A 23,507-nucleotide genomic window follows, 5' to 3' on the forward strand; every position below is an offset into this window, starting at 1 on the left:
ACATTTTTTGAGGGAACTTCCAGCGACTTGTTGAGCCCAGGCCCCGCCCGTCGAGTTGCTGCATTACGCCGGACAAAAGATGGTGCAACACGATTTATGAGGTATCAAATGGTTCAAATGGCTCTGAGCACTATGGGACTTAACATCTGAGGTCATCAGTCCCCTAGAACTTAGAACTACTTAAACCTAACCAACCTAAGGACATCACACACATCCATGCCCGAGGCAGGATTCGAACCTGCGACCGTAGCGGTCGCGCGGTTCCAAACTGTAACGCCTAGAACCGCTCGGCCACAACGGCCGACTTAGGAGGTATCTCACGACCTTTCTCACCTCAGTGTTTAATTTGCATCGCTGGTATGCGTAGCCTCACTGGAGCATACACGCGGTGCTCAGTAAGAAGATTTAGCATGAGCCAACTATTCTAGGGCCGCGTCGGTCATTAAGTTCAGTTCGGTACAGGGTGTTCACTTTTAGCTGTCACAACACGATTGTTTTCATTCGATTACTCATGTCAGTCATTATATGGACAAACAGAGGGTACAAGGGACAAGGTTCAAGCAGCGACCACGCACTTAAGCACTACACTGATTACCAATATTGTTAAATATCCATCATTTTGATTTGCAGCTCCGCCAGCTATGCAAAACACCGTTTTTCTTAGTACCTGTAGTAATTAACACACAAGTGATCCAAAAAATTCATGCATACTAAATGTAAAGGTATTTACAAAAAGAAACGATCTGTTGTTTGAACTAAAAATGCACATAATTTTATAATCATTTAACAAAAATGTTCACATTGCAGAATAAATAAAACGAAAACTCACTGATGATGGCACAGTGGTGCCGAAACATGTTTGGGTACTGAGAAAAACGGTGTTTTGCATAACTGGCGGACCTCACATCCAATATTGTTAAATTCTGTAAAATAGGATAATGCACAGAAAATAATAAAACGAACAGGTAAAGAGAGAGAGTAACACACTAATTCCGCGCTGGTTTCATTGTAGGGCGTTCTAAATTACCGTTACTTCCGACACATAGGAATTATTTTCTCTCTCACTTGATTGCCTCATCTCACGAATGCACGCTATAACTACGTACCTAACCTTCTTTGATCACTAAATCATATTTGTAACTTATTAAAGTCAGATCATATTTGTAACTTATTAAAGTCAGTATATGTTATTACGGTTTAAGAAAACCATGACTTTGAAATCTTCATTCTCTAGCTGTAATTACTGTCACGGTGATTCAATGTTCTACTTATGCTGTCTCTTAATCCTTAACTCATGAGGTGTGGTCTCTCAGACCGCGTGAAAATTTTCGCTCATTCGCCAACGTCGGTTCTAGCGGAATCCTTCTATACTCCACCTACCCTTTTTAAATCGCTTACCCTACAATCTTTAGTTGTCGGCTGCATTATCGCCTTCTTTATTTGTTGTTGACCCTTGTTACTGACACATGTTGTGGTTTCCTAGATAGCGCCTCGTGAACTACGTACCTGTTTTCTGCAAGTATAGTAAAAAATGTGTGCACTGGAACGTGTCAGTTTTAACGATCCTAAGTTTGAGGAAATTGTTAGTTGGTGGATGGAGGAAGATGTCAGTAAAACAATCAAGAAACGCCCGAAGAAGTGGGCGATTTTACAATAGCCAATGATCACAAGTCTGCTAGTGAACAAGAGAATCATTCAGAGGAAGATATTCAGGACAACTGTGTTTGGGACCTTACTGTTCCTCCAATTTAACACTTAAAGCGTTATTTAAAATCATGTGTGTTCTGAATGGTGATAAAGAAAATTGTAGTTCACACCATTGCATTTCAATTTTGCAGACTTTCTTTTTTTGAACCGGTCGAGGGCAATTTTGAAGTGCACATTTAAACCTTTTAATTTAATTATACGTGAACATTACCTGTTACAGAGACACTATAATTTTTCAGAATGTAAAATTGTATTGTATAACATTTCCTTCACGTGCACTGCTTAAAAATCCACACGGAAGTATGTTATTTTGTGTGATAAAGAATGAAGTACTACAGGCTGTATTTAATGTAATAAAATCAACGAGTATTTAAACACCACTTAAATAATTGTAAAAATAATTTTTATATAAAAATTTCAAATGATTTTGTGCCTTAAATCTCGGTTTGAATATATGGGTCCCAGAGATCCATACGCTACAGAAAAGTCATCTCGTAAATTAAGGGTAGTTGCTTTACCACAAACTAGAACTACATTATATTACGAGAAAGGTTAATGAAGTGAAGAAACGTGTCAAAATAACGAAGATGAATCGATCGTTGCAGTTATAAATATGTGATCAAGTAATTAACTATTGACGCCATGAATCCTGCAGAGGTAGCAAAGATCTTTATTACCTCTGACTGCTTCTGGAACAGCGCATTTCTTTTAAGGAAAGGTGTGATAGAAGTAAAAGAACAGCTGGAAATACGCTACAAAACGGTGTTGCATTTAGCAATTATGTTGCCGATATCGATGAGTGAACTACATTCCTGCTCTGTAAGATAACTTCACTTGGTACAAAAGAAGTCCACCACGCAAATCAAAAACAGAGTGAAACTGAAATATGCTATAACTAATTAAGTTACAATAATCGTTAAAAAGGGACGTCAGTTCTGTTTCTGACGACACTCATTGCAGAAATTAGAATCTGGTAAAACGTCTATCATACACTCCTGGAAATGGAAAAAAGAACACATTGACACCGGTGTGTCAGACCCACCATACTTGCTTCGGACACTGCGAGAGGGCTGTACAAGCAATGATCACACGCACGGCACAGCGGACACACCAGGAACCGCGGTGTTGGCCGTCGAATGGCGCTAGCTGCGCAGCATTTGTGCACCGCCGCCGTCAGTGTCAGCCAGTTTGCCGTGGCATACGGAGCTCCATCGCAGTCTTTAACACTGGTAGCATGCCGCGACAGCGTGGACGTGAACCGTATGTGCAGTTGACGGACTTTGAGCGAGGGCGTATAGTGGGCATGCGGCAGGCCGGGTGGACGTACCGCCGAATTGCTCAACACGTGGGGCGTGAGGTCTCCACAGTACATCGATGTTGTCGCCAGTGCTCGGCGGAAGGTGCACGTGCCCGTCGACCTGGGACCGGACCGCAGCGACGCACGGATGCACGCCAAGACCGTAGGATCCTACGCAGTGCCGTAGGGGACCGCACCGCCACTTCCCAGCAAATTAGGGACACTGTTGCTCCTGGGGTATCGGCGAGGACCATTCGCAACCATCTCCATGAAGCTGGGCTACGGTCCCGCACACCGTTAGGCCGTCTTCCGCTCACGCCTCAACATCGTGCAGCCCGCCTCCAGTGGTGTCGCGACAGGCGTGAATGGAGGGACGAATGGAGACGTGTCGTCTTCAGCGATGAGAGTCGCTTCTGCCTTGGTGCCAATGATGGTCGTATGCGTGTTTGGCGCCGTGCAGGTGAGCGCCACAATCAGGACTGCATACGACCGAGGCACACAGGGCCAACACCCGGCATCATGGTGTGGGGAGCGATCTCCTACACTGGCCGTACACCACTGGTGATCGTCGAGGGGACACTGAATAGTGCACGGTACATCCAAACCGTCATCGAACCCATCGTTCTGCCATTCCTAGACCGGCAAGGGAACTTGCTGTTCCAACAGGACAATGCACGTCCGCATGTATCCCGTGCCACCCAACGTGCTCTAGAAGGTGTAAGTCAACTACCCTGGCCAGCAAGATCTCCGGATCTGTCCCCCATTGAGCATGTTTGGGACTGGATGAAGCGTCGTCTCACGCGGTCTGCACGTCCAGCACGAACGCTGGTCCAACTGAGGCGTCAGGTGGAAATGGCATGGCAAGCCATTCCACAGGACTACATCCAGCATCTCTACGATCGTCTCCATGGGAGAATAGCAGCCTGCATTGCTGCGAAAGGTGGATATACACTGTACTAGTGCCGACATTGTGCATGCTCTGTTGCCTGCGTCTATGTGCCTGTGGTTCTGTCAGTGTGATCATGTGATGTATCTGACCCCAGGAATGTGTCAATAAAGTTTCCCCTTCCTGGGACAATGAATTCACGGTGTTCTTATTTCAATTTCCAGGAGTGTATTTTCTGGAAAAGAAAGATTCTAACATTTCAAACTTTTACCTTATGTTTAAATAGGAAACTTGTAAAACAATGCAAATCGCTTCTTATTGAACTATCTGTGAATTAGGTACAACATGAGGCTACTGATTGTTACGTACTCGTACGAAATGCAGAAGAGTTATGCATTTCCTTCGAACGAAGATGTGCATACAAACGTGGAAGACAAGCAGAAAATTCTTTGTAAACAATTCCAACGTTAAACGGTAACTTACCCACAGCTGGTGTGTTATACAGGACTGTCCTTCACCTGTAACAATGAAGAAAACAATGTTAGGTACAAAGAAAGAATAACGACAAGGCAGGTGTAAAGTTTAAGATCGCCACGAACTGTTTTTCGTAGTACCAGAATCTGTATCAGAAATGCAAGCGTCTTGTGCTACCGACGAATAACTAGGATTTAGCTTGTAGTATATTCTGGACGGGCAGTTCGCGATACTTAAATTTGAATATCGCTATTGTCAGCTTGCCGCTTCGACAATGGTCAGTGTCTCCAACGATGTCCACAGATGACCTCAGCAATTTGGTCCCATAAGACCTTACCTTAACTCAAACGATGTCCAATGATGTGGATGCGTTATTCTGCGAGGGCAACACTTTTGTACCACGGTTTTTAGGTGTATAATAACGTTCATATGCACACTAATTTCAAGTCCTGTATCATATATAATACTGAGTGAAGGATTATAAGCGAAAATAATTTTGGGACTTTTTTCTTTCTGAGCGAGAAACCGTTGCGAAGCAAATCAACTCTGCATACATTACCTTCTTATCATCATCAGGTCACCATCAAGCGATTACACAGCACACGCACAACAATGAACTACGCTAACATGAAGATAATTTACATGAGTGTAAGAACGTCTTCTGATAGACGCGCCTCCCCAATACCTTCTTATGCAGTAAGGTTCATTTTAGCGTTGTGTGTCCATTAAAGTTTGGCTTAATACTTCGATATTTAACTAAGAACGGATTTCGGATAGATGCTTCCTGTAGCGTATGACGTATGATTTCTCATTACACGTGGTTATACCAGCAGCTGTACAGTGGGCTGTTTAACAATCATTCTCAGCTCTTCATGTTATGGCTCGGTACGTAACCGTCTTGTCAAACAACACATAACAATAACATTTTGTGCTAGTTTGGGTAATTTATTAAGCGGGTGAAATGTCAAACAGTGACAGTGAGACTTGCTGTGGTTCTTTTTAAGTCAAAGGAAAAGAAGAAGCGAAGAGTTCAGTTGCCAAGAATGAGAAACTCAGCGCAGTCTTCAACAATGTCACACCCACCACATCTACATGGGGCTCCAAAAACTGGATTCGTAAACGATTTCCCAAAACCGCTTCTGTGTGGTCATGCAAACACTTCAAGATCGATTCTGGATATCCGCTTCTGGTTGCCAGTTAGCCAATGTCGCAATCGATTTTCGCTCCCATGTAAACGCAACCGGTTTTGAAACATGCTTCGGCTGTCAGGTTCGTCTTGTTTTCACATATTTTCGGCTAATATGGACGGAGTGGCTTTTTGTACAGTGAAGGATAAGTATATACAGGGTGATTCAAAAAGAATACCACAACTTTAAAAATGTGTATTTAATGAAAGAAACATAATATAACCTTCTGTTATACATCATTACTAAGAGTATTTAAAAATGTTTTTTTCACTCAAAAACAAGTTCAGAGATGTTCAATATGGCCCCCTCCAGACACTCGAGCAATATCAACCCGATACTCCAACTCGTTCCACACTCTCTGTAGCATATCAGGCGTAACAGTTTGGATAGCTGCTGTTATTTCTCGTTTCAAATCATCAATGGTAGCTGGGAGAGGTGGCCGAAACACCATATCCTTAACATACCCCCCATAAGAAAAATCGCAGGGGGTAAGATCAGGGCTTCTTGGAGGCCAGTGATGAAGTGCTCTGTCACGGGCTGCCTGGCGGCCGATCCATCGCCTCGGGTAGTTGACGTTCAGGTAGTTACGGACAGATAAGTGCCAATGTGGACTCTCCATACAGTTGATTGTGGAATTTGCAGCTCTCTGCTAGCTCTGCGAGTCGATTTTCCTGGGCTGCGAACAAATGCTTGCTGGATGCGTGCTACATTTTCATCACTCGTTCTCGGCCGTCCAGAACTTTTCCCTTGGCACAAACACCCATTCTCTGTAAACTGTTTATACCAACGTTTAATACACCACCTATCAGGAGGTTTAACACCATACTTCGTTCGAAATGCACGCTGAACAACTGTCGTCGATTCACTTCTACCTTACTCAATAACACAAAAAGCTTTCTGTTGAGCGGTCGCCATGTTAGCATCAACTGACGCTGACGCCTAGTCAACAGCGCCTCAAGCGAACAAATGTACAACTAAATGAAACTTTATAGCTCCCTTAATTCGCCGACAGATAGTGCTTAGCTCTGCCTTTTGTCGTTGCAGAGTTTTAAATTCCTAAAGTTGTGGTATTCTTTTTGAATCACCCTGTATATTAGACTGAATCTGTTTATACCTCGTCTAATGGAAGACAAATAGCGATTGTGCTGATTAAATCATAAACTGTAACAGCTGTTTTCCATGCGTCATATTTAATTGGGCTAGCAAATCCGCTTCAGGCCTTAACATGTAAACGCGACAGGGAAAACGGTTTCCGACATTCGGTTTTCGTCTTGCGGCCCCCACACGTCCAGAATTGCTAGAGTGGCTCCAGGAACATTCTTCTGGGTTTAAACACTTCCGCTGCCCACCAAACTCCCCAAACAAGAACATTATTGAGCATATCTGGGATGCCCTGCAACGTAATGTTCAGAAGAGATCTCCAGCCCCTCGTACTCTTACGGATTTATGGACAGCTCTGCAGGATTCATGGTGTCAATTCCCTCCAGCACTACTTCAGACATTAGTCGGGTCCATGCCACGTCGTGTTGCGGCACTTCTGCGTGCTCGTGTGGGCCCTACACTATGTTAGGCAGGCGTACGAGTTTCTTTGGCTCTTCAGCGTAGATTAGGGAGTGCATTATGTTCCTTCCCATTTAAATGCTCTTCTTTGACGGTATTTTAATTTTACTTTTATTATGACACTTATGGATGCAAATGGGGGATAACCTGAGGGTTGTGTACACTAGTTTCATTACACCTGAAAAATTGACTGTTATTGTTGTGAAGGTTACCTAGGCACCCCAATGTAGCCACAATGGTTGAAGAAACACATGAAATATAAGAGCATATGAATAAAATGAATAGTATACCTTCACTCACGAGGTGTGGTCTCTCAGAACGCACGAAAATTTTCGAACTCGCTCTCCAACGTTCAGTTGTAGCGGAATGCTTCCATACTACGCCTACCCTCCTTAACCCTTAACTACGATGGTCATTCACAGGAACACAATTACTATGGAGGGGTCTCACAGACCGCATTTTTCTGTTTTATATGTCAAACCAGAATTTTGCTGAATATATATAGTTTCTTCACTTCCAGTCATTCAAACCACTTCTTAGAGGTGGCTTTTGTAGAAATTTGATTTTTTTTAAACACTGCGGTATTTTAAACACTTCGACAATTAAAACAAAGCGAAATCTGGAATATATTTTTATTTTATGAGTTACGAAAATAACAGCTAGTTAGCTCTCTACTTACACATAGATTTTCATCACAGCGATTATATTACAGGAGGAGGAGGAGATTAGTGTTTAACGTCCCGTCGACAACGAGGTCATTAGAGACGGAGCGCAAGCTCGGGTGAGGGAAGGATGGGGAAGGAAATCGGCCGTGCCCTTTCAAAGGAACCATCCCGGAATGTGCCTGAAGCGATTTAGGGAAATCACGGAAAATCTAAATCAGGATGGCCGGAGACGGGATTGAACCGTCGTCCTCCCGAATGCGAGCCCAGTGTGCTAACCACTGCGCCACCTCGCTCGGTCGATTATATTACAAATTGGCAATATAACTAGGTGGAAAAATCCGACATGACTTACGATAAAACGTGTGCGAAGTCAGCTTTCAGTTTACGACTCACTTTGCAAAGTAGAGCGAATCTTTCAGCCCATAAGTCTATGAATGGAGAAATTTTGCCACCATTTTACTTCTAAAATCACAAGTAAAAACTAAATACTTGTTCTCATGTGCCACTGAATCATGCTTTAGTCAATTTGCACCTGCAAACACTTCACTCAGACCTTCCTGGAACACTCCAAACAAATCGGAACACCACGCTGTTGACGTGGATACCTTGTTTTCCTCTTCAGAGGAGGAGGGCAAAAGGTGCACGTTTTTCGATTTTCGAATTCTTCTTTCGGTGTCTGATGCTCATCTTGCAAGTGAAGACAACTGTCTCACGTAACACACGTTGCACAGGAGGCCCAGCTTTCCCCGCCATGGAGAAACAGTAGCATGCAATAAAAACGCGGAACGCAAACACTATGGTACGTCTGTGAGACCTCTCAAGGCTAATAATTACGAAACAAAGAGCAGCAACAATGCAAGAATGCTGGCACGTGTAGCTTGACAGCCAATAGGAAGGTACATGGAAGAGTCCATTTGGCTTTGGATTGGTGTGAGAAATATCTCGACACAAAAATTAGTAGCGGTCTGAGAGACGGTCGATAGTAGTTAAGGGTTAAATTGCCAAGCCTACAATGTTTTGTTGTATGTTGCGTCACGACCCCCTTTGTTTGTTGTTGACGCGTGTTACTGACATGTGTTCGAGTCTCCTAGATCGCGCCTCGTGAACTACATACCTGTTTTCTTCAGTATAGTACAAAATGTGTTAGCAGGAACGTGTCAGTTTTAACTTTCTCGAGTTTGATGAAATTTAGTTGGTGAATGGAGGAATGTATCAGCGGATACAGATCAATAAATAGCCGAAAACGCCGGCGATTTTGCGATAGCCAGTGATCACAGTTCTACTATCGAACAAAAGGATCATTCAGAGCAAAGACTGCAAGGCATTCGTGATGGATATCTTTCTGTTTCTCCAATAAAATACTTAAAAGTGTTAAGTTAAAACCAAATGCGTTCTCTGTGGTGATAAGGAAATCTGTGGATTCCATCACTGAATGTCAATTTTGCCGACTTTCTCGGGAGGACGACGGTTCGATCCCGCGTCCGGCCATCCCTATTTAGCTTTTCCGTGATTTCCCTAAATCGCTCCAGGCAAATGCCGGGATGGTTCCTTTGAAAGGGCACGGCCGACTTTCTTCCCCGCCCTTCCCTAATCCGATGAGACCGATGACGTAGCTGTCTGGTCTCCTCCCCCACACCAACCCCAACCGACTTTCTCTTTGCACCTACCGAGTGGAATTTTTATGGCACGTTTAAACCATGGAATTTAGTTTTATGTGGAAATTTACCTACATTAGAGACACTATAATTTTTCAAAATGTAAAATTCGGTTCTCTAACAGTTCATTTATGTGTACTATTTAAAAAAAACACACAAGTGTTGAAAAGAAAAATGCTGCAGGCTTTATTTAGTACAGTAAAATAAACAAATAGCATTTAAACAACACTTAAATAATTGTAAAAATAAATGTTACATGATATAACTTAAAAATTTCAAATGATTTGTACCTTAAATCTTGGTTTGAACATAGGGTCCCAGAGGGTCCTCTTAGTATACGTTACACGAAAGTCGCCTCGTGAGTTAAGGGATATCACTGAAAAATCATGCACTACTTTTGCAAAGTTTTTGTCTGATATCGACAAAAAAACTGCAGAACCCGAACTTAAAATTGCCTTGTTGCTACCAGCTCATGACATTCGTTTTAATACAACTGACCATTTGACAGCTACGTTAAAAAGTGCATTTCCTGCTTCTTAAATAGCACAAAGTGATATTTGATTAGGAACAAAAGCACGGCTATTAAAAGAAGTACTAATGCACCTTTTCATAAAATTGATCTTACTTCCAAGCTTCAAAAAGTAAAATCCTCAATTTTGGTACATGGAGGTACCGATATAACAAAAAGAAATTGTGTGTTTATGTGTTCCAGTAACCTCAGAGAATTAACATCTGGGAAAACCAGTCTTACAGTTATTTGTAAAATTATATTAGGCCGCGTATTTACCGGTTAAATTCCATTATATTTACAACTGTTTACTTCTAGGTTTGTCAGTTATGTGCTATCAGCAAGACAGTCACTACGGAGTCTGCGAAGGAAAGAGTACCTGGTGACGAGGAATTATGTAAGTGTGTGTGTGTGTGTGTGTGTGTGTGTGTGTGTGTGAGTGAGGGCGTGGAGGCCGTGGTGGGGGGAGGGGCTGTGACGAACGTTAACTCCGCAAGACAAATTATTGGTGTCAACAACATAACTCTTTGCTGCCTGAATGTCTTAAAACCTTTTCCTCTCTAATGTCAGGCTCCTGTTCATATGACCTTAACTGTCCTGTATTTCTTCTTGGGAAATCTGAAGGCCTGGAAATTTCGGTAGCCTCTCGCAAGACGGGTATTTTCTATTTGGAAGGGAAACTTGATTTGGCAAGTACTGTTCGCTACACCAATACAAAGAATAACCCTTTGCAAAGATAACGTCAATTCACCTGGTAGAAGTAAATCAAGCTACAAGATTTTGTCTTTAAAATCACTATATTTTCTGTGGCGACGAATTTACTATCAGATTCCATTCACATGATCTCCGAATGTTTTTTGAAGTACTTTTACTGCGTTCTGCTGCTTTTGCACTAGCGAACGGCAAAAGCTGGAAAGCGGCTCGCAAGTACTTGTTCCATTGTTGTAGTGTCGTGCTGGTTCGAGTGTCTGAATCTTTGCACTCATTATGCAGTGTGGTGACTCCTTTGGATGGCAGAGATCTGGATGTCTGGTTATCCTAAACTGAACATGCCTATCATCCTTTGAGAATTTCCTATCGCATTGGCTTCCATATCAGAACTGAAACGGAATCATGTCGGTGACTGGTGAGTACCTTCGCACTTAAGTGGTGTATTAGAGTCGTTACGCATGTTTGTAAAAATGTAAGGAAGAAAAATAGTGAACACTTTAAGTCCTCTTCTGTCAGACGAATCACCGTCAGCATTGATCATAAATTGTACATCGCCATATCTCAGTTCCCCTCCAGATAAATGTTGTCAATGAAACGTTTTTCCGAGAATCAGGGCACTAATCGACAACCTTCACGAAGGAGAAGCGCTTTCGTTCGCTACTGGGAAACTGGAAGCTTATGTTAATATATCGTGCTGGAAACCTTTGTGAGTCGAGTCGCTTGGACTAGGCCAGAAAAACAGTGCGTCGCACCCAAAAGAACTGTCACACCACCTGCGTGGATGCCAGTTCGAATCTTCATCACCAATATGCTGCAGCGCGACGAGTTTCTACAGTTCACAAAACTGTCCCAATGCAATCCCGCTGACCAAGGACACCGTCCGGTCAATTAATGTGAGCATCTGTCAAAAACCTGAAAAACCGTCTTTTCGGCAGCGCGGACCGCTGCGAGGGATGTAAGAAGAAAGTCAGTGACGTTCTGGGAGGTTCCGACAGGGATGTGGACTGTGGAGCCACGCCGACTCCATGGCTGTGGCCAGCTGCGCTAGGCTTCTCGGTTGAAGATTCATACCACCAACAGCACAATCGAGGTGGTCCCACAGGTACTCAGTTGGGTTTAAATCTGGTAAACCTGGGAAGTCTGCTGGCCAGGGGAATAAGGTAAACTCGTCATAGTGCTCTTTGAAACATGCACCCACTCAGCGAGCTGTGTAACACGTTGCATTATCCTGTTGGTAGATGCCATCGTGCTGGGGAAAAACAAACTGCTTGTAGAAGTGGTGGTCTCCAAGGATAAATGCGTATTGATACGTTGTGCCTCCCAGAACGACGAGGTCACATATGGAATGCCACGAAAACCTTCCCCCGACCATCACTCTCCCTCCTGTGGTCTGGACCCTTCCGACGATTGTTGCAGGGCATTTGCTTTGAGACGTTTCATGCCATACACACGTTTCATGCCATACACACGTTTCATGCCATACACACTAACACTCATCTGTCCGATGGAGCATAAAACGTGATTCATCTGAAAAAAAAAAGAAAAACCGCCGATCACTACTCAGTGGGCGTCAAGTTGCGGTATTGGCGTGCAAATTCCAGCCTTCGTCGTCAATGAACAGCGGTCAGTATGGGTATATGTAGAAGGCGCTTGCTGCGGAGGCCCATACGCCGTAATTTCCGCTGAACAGTCGTCGATGAGACACTGTTTGTAGCCCCTTGGTTCATCTGGGCAGGCAGTTGCTCAACTGCTGCACGTCTATTTGCCCGTAAGCATCTCCGCCCCTGTCATCAAGCTTTGTGGTGCACTGCAGTTGCCTCGGCACTGGTTTTGAACAGCGCCATTGTACCATGCATGGTATACAGGGTGTACATAAAGTCCGGGAACACTTTCAATTATTTTTGCACAAGAACCAAACATTGTACACACATCATACATATGTCATTTTGAAGAGAAACCCTGAAAGGTTTTTTTTTTTCATGTATAGCGCCACAGCGTAGTTTGATAATCTGCCGATAGTCTGCGCTAGTCGCAAACATGGCGAGTTCAGGTGCGGAGCGAACTTTCTGTGTGTTGGAGTTCGACGGATGTTTGCAACCAAGTACGGTAAGAAGCCACCAACAATAACACATTAAAGGTCTGGTTTATTTACTGCCTCTGGGCAACGGCCTTGCCGCAGTGGATACACCGGTTCCCGTCAGATCACCGAAGTTAAGCTCTGTCGGGCGTGGCCGGCACTTGGATGAGTGACCATCCGGGCCGCCATGTGCTGTTGCCATTTTCCGGGGTGCACTCACCCTCGTGATGCCAACTGAGGAGCTACTCGACCGAATAGTAGCGGCTCCGGTCAAAGAAAACCACCATAACGACCGGGAGAGAGGTGTGCTGACCACACGCCCCTCCTATCCGCATCCTCAGTGAGCATGACACGGCGGTCGGATTGCCCCGATGGGCCACTTGTGGCCTGAACACGGAGTGCTTTTATGTACTGCCTCTACGCTGTGATGTAACAGAGCTCCGGGAGAGAATATGTAAAGAGACAGCCACAGTCGATGATGCCATGCTGGGATGGGTATGGCAAGAAATCGAGCTGGGTCACTCGTGGTTCGCACATAGAATGTAAAAAAAACTTACAGAGTATATGTATGACATCTGTACAATGTTTAGCTCTTCTGCAATAAATAATTATAAGGGTTCTCGGACTTTATGTACGCCCTGTACTTTAACCACGGTGACACGCGAATAGTGCACCATTGGCCCAAAAAGCAATGATCATACCCTTTTGGACGTCAGATAAATCGCTCCATTTCCTCATTATGACAGTAACTGCACTGTTTTTCTGTCTCTCCCTGACACGCTTTATATATCCTCCACTGCTAGTGCTGCCGGCTGGAGTGGCCGTGCGGTTCTGGGAGCTACAGTCTGGAGCCGAGCGACCGCTACGGTCGCAGGTTCGAATCCTGCCTCGGGCATGGATGTGTGTCGTGTCCTTAGGTTAGTTAGGTTTAATTAGTTCTAAGTTCTAGGCGAGTGATGAACTCAGAAGTTAAGTCGCATAGTGCTCAGAGCCATTTTGAACCTGCTAGTGCTGCCACCTGCCACCAGTGAACGGTTATGCAAGTTGACGTCGAATATAGGCGGTGGTCACATTAACGTGACTGGACCGTGTATAATGTATCACTTCTATTTGCTTCAAAGCACAGCCTCGTTTTCCTCTGTCATTCGTTTTACAATTCTTTGATATTGTTACAGTATGTAACAGAGAGAACGTCAACCATAGCCGAGTGTCAGTGGAAAGAATTTTCATAGGCTGAATTAGTCAGGAGAATAGAGCAGGGTTGATAGGGTACCGAGTTATATAGTGAGAAATCTCTCTCAGTAAGACCTTTCTACAAATGCATGCAGAATCCCGCATTGTTGCTATCGCAAGCTAGTAATTATGATATTACCCTGGTTTTATATGAAACCTCAGGACATTAATTCTGTAAGGTTAGCTTTTAATACGTAGATCACCTGCTGACTGCGATGCGTGACTCCTGAGTTGTATCGCCAGCATCGAGTAGATAACAGGGTTGTTGATAGAAAAATCCGGTCGCCCGCTATCGTAGCGGGATTACGAGATTAGAGACTAAAGCAAGACATGCCCGTTTGTTCGGTGAAACCATCTCATCAGTGACGCTTTGAGCTACAGGACGGTTGTCTACGTCTTCACACACAAAGGTAAGGAGAGGAGAGCTACAGGGTGGTGCGGCAACAGTCATCGTAGGAAGGCTAGACAGGAGCAGAAATGATTAGAGAACCAGTTAACACAGTTAACAGAAGAGTTACTTAACTTGTATTTCTCCAAGCGAACGAAAACCCGTTACAAATAATGCAGCAATAAATAAAGAGCCAGCCATCAGTGTCAACATGGGTGAAGTTCTCAGAACAAAAGTACGAACTACTGTGTTAGAGCTGTGACTAGGCGGCGTCTGAGTAGGATCACATAGTGAAATGGGGCCGAGCGCGAGTGGGGTGTCCGGCCGTCCTATAATGCGGCAGCAGAGGGCGCTCGTAGTATGGAGCCACTGAAGGGGTGGCTCTGTGGGCGCGCACCACTGGATCCGCCAGATCACGCTCTAATGCTATGGGCGTCTGATGGAAACTTGCAATTCCGTTGCCAACTTGAAGATGACAGTAGCGTGGTATCAATACATGATACCACAAGGACAACAAACAACTCGATGCTAAATGTACCTCCTGAACACTGCAGAAAGAGGTGGAATCAAATCTTACTCATACCAATCGACTTCCATGCAAACATCTTGGAAGGAGAGATGACTAGGTCCTTAGAGACAGAGCAAGAGCTCAGATGCAGATGGGTAATTGCCCGTGTCCTTTCAGAGGAACCATCCCATCATTCACCTTACTCTATGTAGGGAAATCATGGAAAACCTAAATCTGGATGTCTGGACGAGGACTTGTTCCGTCGTCGTTCTGAATACGAGTCCAGTGGCGCCACCTCACTCGATCTATCAGTCTTGGAAAGTCAGTGACAGAGGAAACCATGAATATCATGAAATGGAGTATTAATGTTTTGAAATTTTATTCCATGTGTCACTGATTTTCACTATCTCTTCTGTACTTCCCAGAACCGAGAATGCATATTGCGAAATCACGATGCAAGGACAGGAAACGGTATGCACAGAAGGAAGATGGGATCGTTTTAAAAATGGGATCAAAAAGGCAGCTAAGGAAACGCTTGGAGTAAGGAGAGGAAAAAGTAAAGAAAGAATGGGTAACACCAGATATGATAACCAAGATGGATGACCGCAGGAAAAGTGAAGCGCAACTACAAGAAGTTAAATAATGAATTAATAAGGGAGACAGAAAAAGCAAAGGAAAAATGGCTGACAGAAAAGTTTGACAAGATAGAGAAATTAGAGAAAGAAGGAAAATATGATTTGATGTACAAAGAAGCAATGGGTTTTACATTCAGGGAAAAGAGAAACGACAATGGACTAAAGGAAGTAGAGGCAGCAGATGATAAAATGGTGAGTGAACCCCAAGAAATAATGAGAAGATGGGAAGAATATATAGAATGGCTGTACGCTGCAGTCAGCTGACCAAGTGAAGAAGAGCTTGGGGTAGAAGAAGAAGAAGAAGAAGAAGAAGATAAAGTTGCAGATGATTAGAAAGGAAATGCAATGCTAACTAGTGAGATTGAAGCATCTATGAAGGAGATGAAAAATGGAAAGGCAATGGGAATTGATGACATTCCTGTGGAACTGTTAAAGGCATTTGAGAAAGAAGGGAAAAGGGAGGGGATTGAATTGTGTAATCAAATATAGCCTACATGACAGGAAAATGGCCAAAGGACTTTACAGAAAGTATATCAATACCTATAGAAAAGAAAAAGAACAGACAAAAGTGTGAGGAACATAGAACAGTGAATCTGATATCGCACGCAGCCAAAGTCTTGCTGAGGACGCTCAACAGAAGGCTATACGGAAAGCTGAATTGCGTTATAGGAGATGAACAATTTGGTTTCAGGCGAGGGGTGGGAACTAGAGATGCCACTGGGCTACTGAGAGTGATAGGGGAGAGGTACATGGAGAAGAAAAGGAAGGTGTGTGTTGTGTTCATTGATCTTGAGAAGGCTTTTGACTGTGTCAGGTGGGACAACCTGCTGGAAATCCTAAGGAAACATGGAGTTGACTGAAGGGATAGACGGCTAATTAGAATTTTATATTTGAACCAGAAAGCAAGAGTGAGAATAGGTGGTGCGACGAGTGAAGAAATTAAACTGGGGAGAGGTGTAAGACAAGGTGGTTGTTTATCACCAACACTGTTGAATATCTATCTGGAGGAAATTATTAATGAAAGTTTTGATAGAAGGAGAGGAGTTTGTATAGGGGGTCGGAGAGTGGAGTATAAGATTTGCAGACAACATGGTTGTGATGGCAAAGAGTGCAAGAGAGATGGGATAACTATTCGATGATCTAAACACAAAATTAGAAGAACAGGGAATGAAGATTAACAACAAGAAAACGAAAAGCGTCGTAACTGGAGGAAAGGGGAGAGGAAATAGAGCAAGTGAATAAGTTCAGTTACTTGGGAAGTGTAATAATGGATGATATGTATTGCTCAACAGAAATTAGGAAAACAAATGCAACGGCAAACGAAGGGTTCAAGAGGAAACAGAAATGACTTTGCGGACCACTACACAAAGATCTGAGCAAAAGACCTATCAAATGTTACATCCGGAGCGTTGCACTGCATGATGCGGAGACCTGGACATTGTGGAAGAAAGATGAGAGAAGATTGGAGGCATTACAGATGTAGATATGGAGAATAATGGAAAAAGTGAAATGGGAAGACCAAGTAAGGAGTGACGAAGCATTAAGAAGAGTTGGAGGAGAAAGAAACATGCTGAAAGTCATCAGAAAGAGAAAACGGAACTGGATTGGACATTGTTTGAGGACGGACTGTTTATTGAAGGGAGGCATAGAAGGAATGGTGCAGGGAGAAGGGGAGGAGGAAAAAGAAGATATCAAATGCTGGACAATATCAAAGGAGACAAATGTTTAGAAATGAAAAGACTGGCTATGGACAGGCAAAAGTGGAAGAGGCTTAACCCATAACGATACCTGCCGTAAGGCAGAATACCATACTGCAACTACTGATTTTGGTATTTTATTCTAATGCTACAGTTTACATAAGCATGACTCTTGAAATGTTGTTATGGTAATTCCGTGATACACAAACACAATACTGTATTTTTTACTTTATCAGTACATGTGTTGCCATCAGTGAGTGACTGTTGTAAAATTGTGAAAATGTACCAGTTCTGTCAAGTTCGTGAACATTAGTCCTAAAACTATTTTTCCAAACTGGTAACAAAGATCAAGAATTCTTTAAAAATACCTTTTTTCGATTTGTTAAAACAGAGTTTAGTGTTAATTATACAAACGTATAAAAACGGTTATACAGACCCAGTTTTTGAAGTAATCCAACAATATCTACTGGAACAGTAAAGAAATGATCAAAATGTATGAATAAAATTAAAAATAATAATTTATTTTTGTGGAGGGCAGAATTCTAAAATCAGTATTTCTTGCAAACACAACCATCAAATAATGACCCTAAGAATTAAATGATGCAAATATGGGGTTTGACAAGTAATGGTCAAAAATTTTAAACTGCAGCGCAGGAACCTGAACAATTCAAGATAGTTTCAGTACACAGTACTTTGTACGCGAACCATTTACGAATTACACTGAGGTAACAAAAGCCATGGGATAGCGATATGTACATATACAGATGGCGGTAGTATTGCGTACACAAGAGTATAAAAGGGCAGTGGATTGAAGCTGTCATTTGTGCCCAGGTGATTCTTGTGAAACAGTTTCTGACGTGATTATGACCGCACGACGTGAATTAACATGAAGAATGTTAGTTGTAGCATTTCATTTCGGAAATCGTTAGCAAATTCAATATTCCAAGATCCACACTGTCAAGACTGTGCCGAGAATACCAAATTTCAGCATTACCTCTCACCGTGAGCAATAGTGGCCGACTGCCCTCACTTAACGACCCAGAGCAGCGGCGTTTGCGTAGAGTTGTCAGTGCTAACTGACAAGCAAAACTGCGTGAAATAACCGCAGAAACCAATGCGGGACGCACGACGAACGTATCCGGTTACGATAATGCTGCGAAATTAGGCGTTAATGGGCTGCGGCAGCAGATGACCAATGCGAATGCCTTTACTAACAGCACGACATCGCCTGCAGCGCCTCTCCTGGGCTTATGACCATATCGGTTGGATCCTAGACGACTGGAAAACCGTGGCCTGGTCAGATGAGCACCGATTTTAGTTGGTAATAGCTGATGGTAGGGTTCGAGTGTGGCGCAATCCAATGAAGATGTGGACCCAAGTTGTCAACAAGACACTGTGCACTGGTGGTGGCTCCATAATGGTGTGGGCTGTGTTTACATGTAATGGACTGGATCCTCTGGTCCCATTGAACCTATCATTGACTGGAAATTGTTATGTTCTAGTGCTTGGAGATCATTTGCAGCCCTTCATGGACTTCACGTCCCCAAACAACAGTGAAATTTTTATGGATGATAATGTGCCATGTCCCTAGTCCACGATTGTTCGCGATTGGTTTGAAGAACATTAGGGCAGTTCGGGCGAATGATTTGCCCACCTAGATCGCCCGATATGACTCCCATCAAATATTTATGGGACATAATCGGGAGATGAGTTCGTGCAAAAAATTCTGCAACAATTCCGCAGTTATGGACGGCATAGGGGCAACGTGAGTCATTATTTCTGCAAGGGGCTTCCAACGGCTTGTTGTGTCTACGCCATGTCGAGCTGTTGCACCACGCAGGACAAAAGGAGGTCAGACGCGAGATTAGGTGGTGGTTCAAAAATGGCTCTGAGCACTATGGGACTCAACTGCTGTGGTCATTAAGTCCCCTAGAACTTAGAACTACTTAAACCTAACGAACCTAAGGACATCACACACATCCATGCCCGAGGCAGGATTCGAACCTGCGACTGTAGTGGTCCTGCGGTTCCAGACTGTAGCGCCTTTAACCGCTCGGTCAATCCGGCCGGCTATTAGGTGGTGTCCCTTGACTTTTCTCACCTCAGTGTACAGTAGTTATCACGAACAGTACATCCACGGTACTAATGTAGGACACGTGCACGTTCTCCCTTTTTAACATGATATGAAACTGCAATAACGAGATGCTGGTATCAGTTTCATATGTGTCAAGGTGAACGACATTGCAAACGAAACAGTACTTTCTAGAGACCAAGATAATGATTTATTTCTTTTTAGTCCAGTTTTTAAACGTAACTCATTTCCACAACAAATTAGATTCACGCTTTTTTAAATTTCCTGAACCACAATGGTGTGTATCCATTCCAGGATAGTGCGATACTAGGTCTCGAGACCATGTCTCTGAATTCTACTCATGTGAGGTTCTAGGCCAATCACATTTAGCCACAATCGTGATGATGAACTTGCTACAGGGAATACACGTGCTCGTACATGCTAGAGGTACAAACTGTAGACTAACAGCAATCTCGATATTTTTTTATCCACTCCACGAGTTGTGGAGTGTTCTGTTGCAGAAGCTCTTCGTCCAGAATATCGAAACGAAAAATATAAATAATGCTTGATCGAGTCGTGGTTACGAGAATATTTACAACGTATGATATTGTGTTTGTTTGCTGGGACAAACATTAAGCTTATTTCACTCAGTCGTCTTACTTTATTGGACTAACTCAGTTTTGCTATGTAATATTTCAGTTATATAACGCACTCATGAAACTATACCGAATATAATTAGAAAATTTATCAGAATACTGCTTCCACTCTTCGCGAAGTGCCACGGATTTCAGGGATTTTCTCTGCCTCGTGATGGCTGGGTGTTGTGTGCTGTCCTTAGGTTAGTTAGGTTTAAGTAGTTCTAAGTTCTAGGGGACGGATGACCATAGATGTTAAGTCCCATAGTGCTCAGAGCCACGGATTGTCCTTTTAAACATCGTTTGTCATTCAGGGGACGCACCCAGAATACCTTGTGTTTCCTTCTTCGCCTTCTTGGCAACACAGAGCCCTATTGCTAGTAATACTGCGGAATTCATTTCACGTCCGACTACAGCGAGAAACGAGGCAAGAGCGATTTTTAAGCGTCCGTAAGAACAGACGTCAATAACGTTTTAAAAACGCCAACGTCGGGATTTAACGCAACGCTTTTTTAACTTCGCGCGAACGAGGTCTTAAACAGACAGAAAATCACAGTGCGGTGTGCTGCCTCTTTAGTGGGCATAATCGGCCCTTTCTTTTTTGAGGTTCAAAATGGATGAGCAGCAACCACAGTCACTTCTTGGCGGTATGCTGCCATGTTTGACAAATTCTTCGCACCTGCATTTGAACAGTTTCCTACAAATATGTATTGGTTTTAGCAAGATGGTGCTACGTCTGATTGTACTCAAATTTCAAAAGCAGCAGTGCGCAGATTGTTTGGTAAACCCTTCATTCATGGAATGGGGACATTTTGTAGTCTCCCAGATCTCCCGACTTATCGGTCTGTGATTACTGCCTTTGCGGGTCCCTGAAACACAGGGTGTATGTCACACGTCTATCCACAATTACGGAACTGAAAGACTCCATGCGTGCAGAAATCAGAAAGATTGCTATACAGATGCTTGAATGTGCCGTGAACGATTTACATCGCATATTGTATGAGCATCAACGTACCTACAACACACCATTTTTCAAAACATGAAAAATTAGTGAAATGACAGTACGCAAGTGTTTCGTTATTGTGGTTTAAAATGTTTTACTACGTAATCCTCCGCATGTTTCGCTATATCCATATCGGCCCGTTTTTCTGCCACACCCCGTATTTCAGTGTTAGTGACCCGCTCCAGCTTCGCACAGGTAGCGGACAGCTTGTCTCTGTTGCGCAAATAAATTTTGTACACAAACCCTCCTCTGAAAACAGCCTGTCTATTAGTAGAAACCGTATCAAACTCTCTGCAGTAGTTCCTTTGATTAGCCTTCGCATACAGTCAGAAAAAGGCAATGAGAGAGTTAACTTATAATATGTCTAGACATTGAAATGAAATGAAATGTCGTGTGGCTAGGGCCTTCCGTCGGGTAGACCGTTCGCCTGGTGCAAGTCTTTCGATTTGACGCCACTTCGGCGACTTGCGCTTCGATGGGGATGAAATGATGATGATTAGGACCACACAACATCCAGTCCCTGAGCGGAAAAAATCTCCGACCCAGCCGGGAATCGAACCCGGGCCCTTAGGATTGACAGTCCGTCGCGCTGACCACTTTGTTTTTTTTTTTTATTCACCAAAAACAGTAACAAAAATTGGTTACAATGAAATGACATAAATAAGGTGACAGATAATTGCAGTCATGAATTACAGCATTCAAAAAATGAGTCTTTAGTAGTAGCACAATTTAGCACCTCCACTGTCACCTTCAACTGGTGGCAGTTCAGCATGCACATTTTCCTCTTCTGCAGCCTGAGATTCCTCATCATCATTTCCCAGACCCAAATTAATCATTCAGTAAATCCTTGATGTGTGTTCCTTCCAGGGTAAATTACGTGGTCAGGAGAGCAGTCCCGAACAGCGACATCGCTAAATCCTTCACTGCCTTGTTATTGTTGTCAGTTCCAGCCTTCTAAACGCATCTATAGGGAGTTCAAGATCTTCCTTTATATCAGACACCAGATGTTTGTCGCCGTATTCCTGTATCTGCTGTACTGCTGATTTATTTTTCATGGGTGACTTGCAGGTGAGGTTAGGGTCGGGAACGTGACCCAATCCATTCCCTCTCTACTAGGAATCCAGTTCCTAACCTATACCCATTCGGTTGAAGACAATTCGGAGCATGTTACCGTATTTCTTATTGTGATTCTGATATTTGAGTATTTTCTCGAATTCATTTTCCATATACATCTTGTATTCAATATGTTCATCGCTGCCAATATTGTTAAAAACATAACTTGTATATTTGCCCATTAACCAAATCACTGCGTTATTTTTTGCCTGAGGGTAGTAACTTTCCTCTGTTCCGAAGAAAATGTTAGTGGGTACATTGTTTGCTGAAGTTCTTGTTATTTGAGCAATTTTCTCCCTGGTCCACCTCCAGTTGATAATCCGATCTCCACAAGTGTAACGATGAGGCACACTATCAACGAGGTTGCATTTGCTGCAGAGGTTAGTGTCACTTAAACCGATGGCAAAGAGACGCTCATTAGTGCTGATGATGTTATTGACTACCTTGTACCACGCTGTTCTCACGTCAGACGAAAGAACATCACTACTGATGTTTTTCCAGACCACATTCCATGTTATTCCCGCATATTTGGTTTCTATGTTATTTTTCCTTTCATGTTACCGTCTTTCAGCTAAAATCGCCTTTGCTGTAACGTTTTTGGAGTTTAAAATCTTTTTGCTGAGATAACTTAGTTCAAGATAATACTCCCTAATGTGTTTCAGCTTAAAACTTATTTTTTGTATATTTATCGGCAGCTCTACACTTTCTGGCCGCACAATATCGTATAGTTTTGCTGTAATGCACCCTGGATCATTACACATTATGCTCCATGTTCGTTTGACATACAATGCCATCGCTTTAGACTTGATGTCGGTTAGACCCATTCCTCCATTGCTTGGATCCAAAACTGCTGTCTTCACCGGCACTCGAAACAATTCCCCTTTCCACAAGAACTTTGCTAAGCTGAACATGATCGTCTTCGCCACCATTGATGGAATGGGGATAACCTGTGCTATGTAGTAGGCCTTGGATAAAATATACGTGTTGATAAACAGTATTCTCTGGAACTGGTCTATGCTACGTTGACAGTTTTCAATCAAAGCTCCCTGGATTTTTCTTGCCACCTCCCGCCAATTTATTGCTATCATTTTCAAAAGGGACGTTGTCAATGACATTCCAAGAGCTTTGTGTTCATTAACATGGTTCGCCCACTCAATGCGTAAGTTAGCAAGCCGCTTTATATTTAGAAATTTACTTTTATTTTCATTTACCCTCACACCTGATGTGGAACAGTATTTTGCAAGTATCATCTCTAGTTGTGTCACATCTGTTTGGTCTCTGATGATTACGCCTACATCGTCCGCGTAAGCACCTACCACGGTCTTTGTTCTTTGAATGGTAATGCCTGTGAGTCTGTGCTGTAGCTGTCTCAAGAAAGGTTCCAGCGACATAACGAACAGGAGCATGGATAAGGGGCTTCCTTGGGTAACACCCCTTTTTATTTCAATTTTTTTTTGTCAGTTGACAGTTAACGGAGATTTGTGCAGTAACACCCAT

General features: G+C 43.2%; 1 protein-coding gene and 1 pseudogene across 7 annotated transcripts in view; one reads left to right on the forward strand and one right to left on the reverse strand.

The window, feature by feature from the left end:
• LOC126480967 (myosin heavy chain 95F) overlaps window positions 1-23,507 on the reverse strand; it is a 390,816-nt gene that overhangs the window by 189,912 nt on the left and 177,397 nt on the right. For all 7 annotated transcript variants that reach the window (XM_050104401.1, XM_050104400.1, XM_050104395.1 and 4 more), the window contains one exon: window positions 4,374-4,408. The gene's annotated coding sequence lies outside the window, so the exon portion shown is untranslated. The remainder of the gene's footprint in view (window positions 1-4,373; window positions 4,409-23,507) is intronic.
• LOC126482635 (5S ribosomal RNA) lies at window positions 12,811-12,928 on the forward strand (annotated as a pseudogene).

Source organism: Schistocerca serialis, chromosome 5 (assembly GCF_023864345.2).
Source record: "Schistocerca serialis cubense isolate TAMUIC-IGC-003099 chromosome 5, iqSchSeri2.2, whole genome shotgun sequence".
In the NCBI taxonomy this organism is placed as follows: Eukaryota; Metazoa; Arthropoda; class Insecta; order Orthoptera; family Acrididae; genus Schistocerca; species Schistocerca serialis.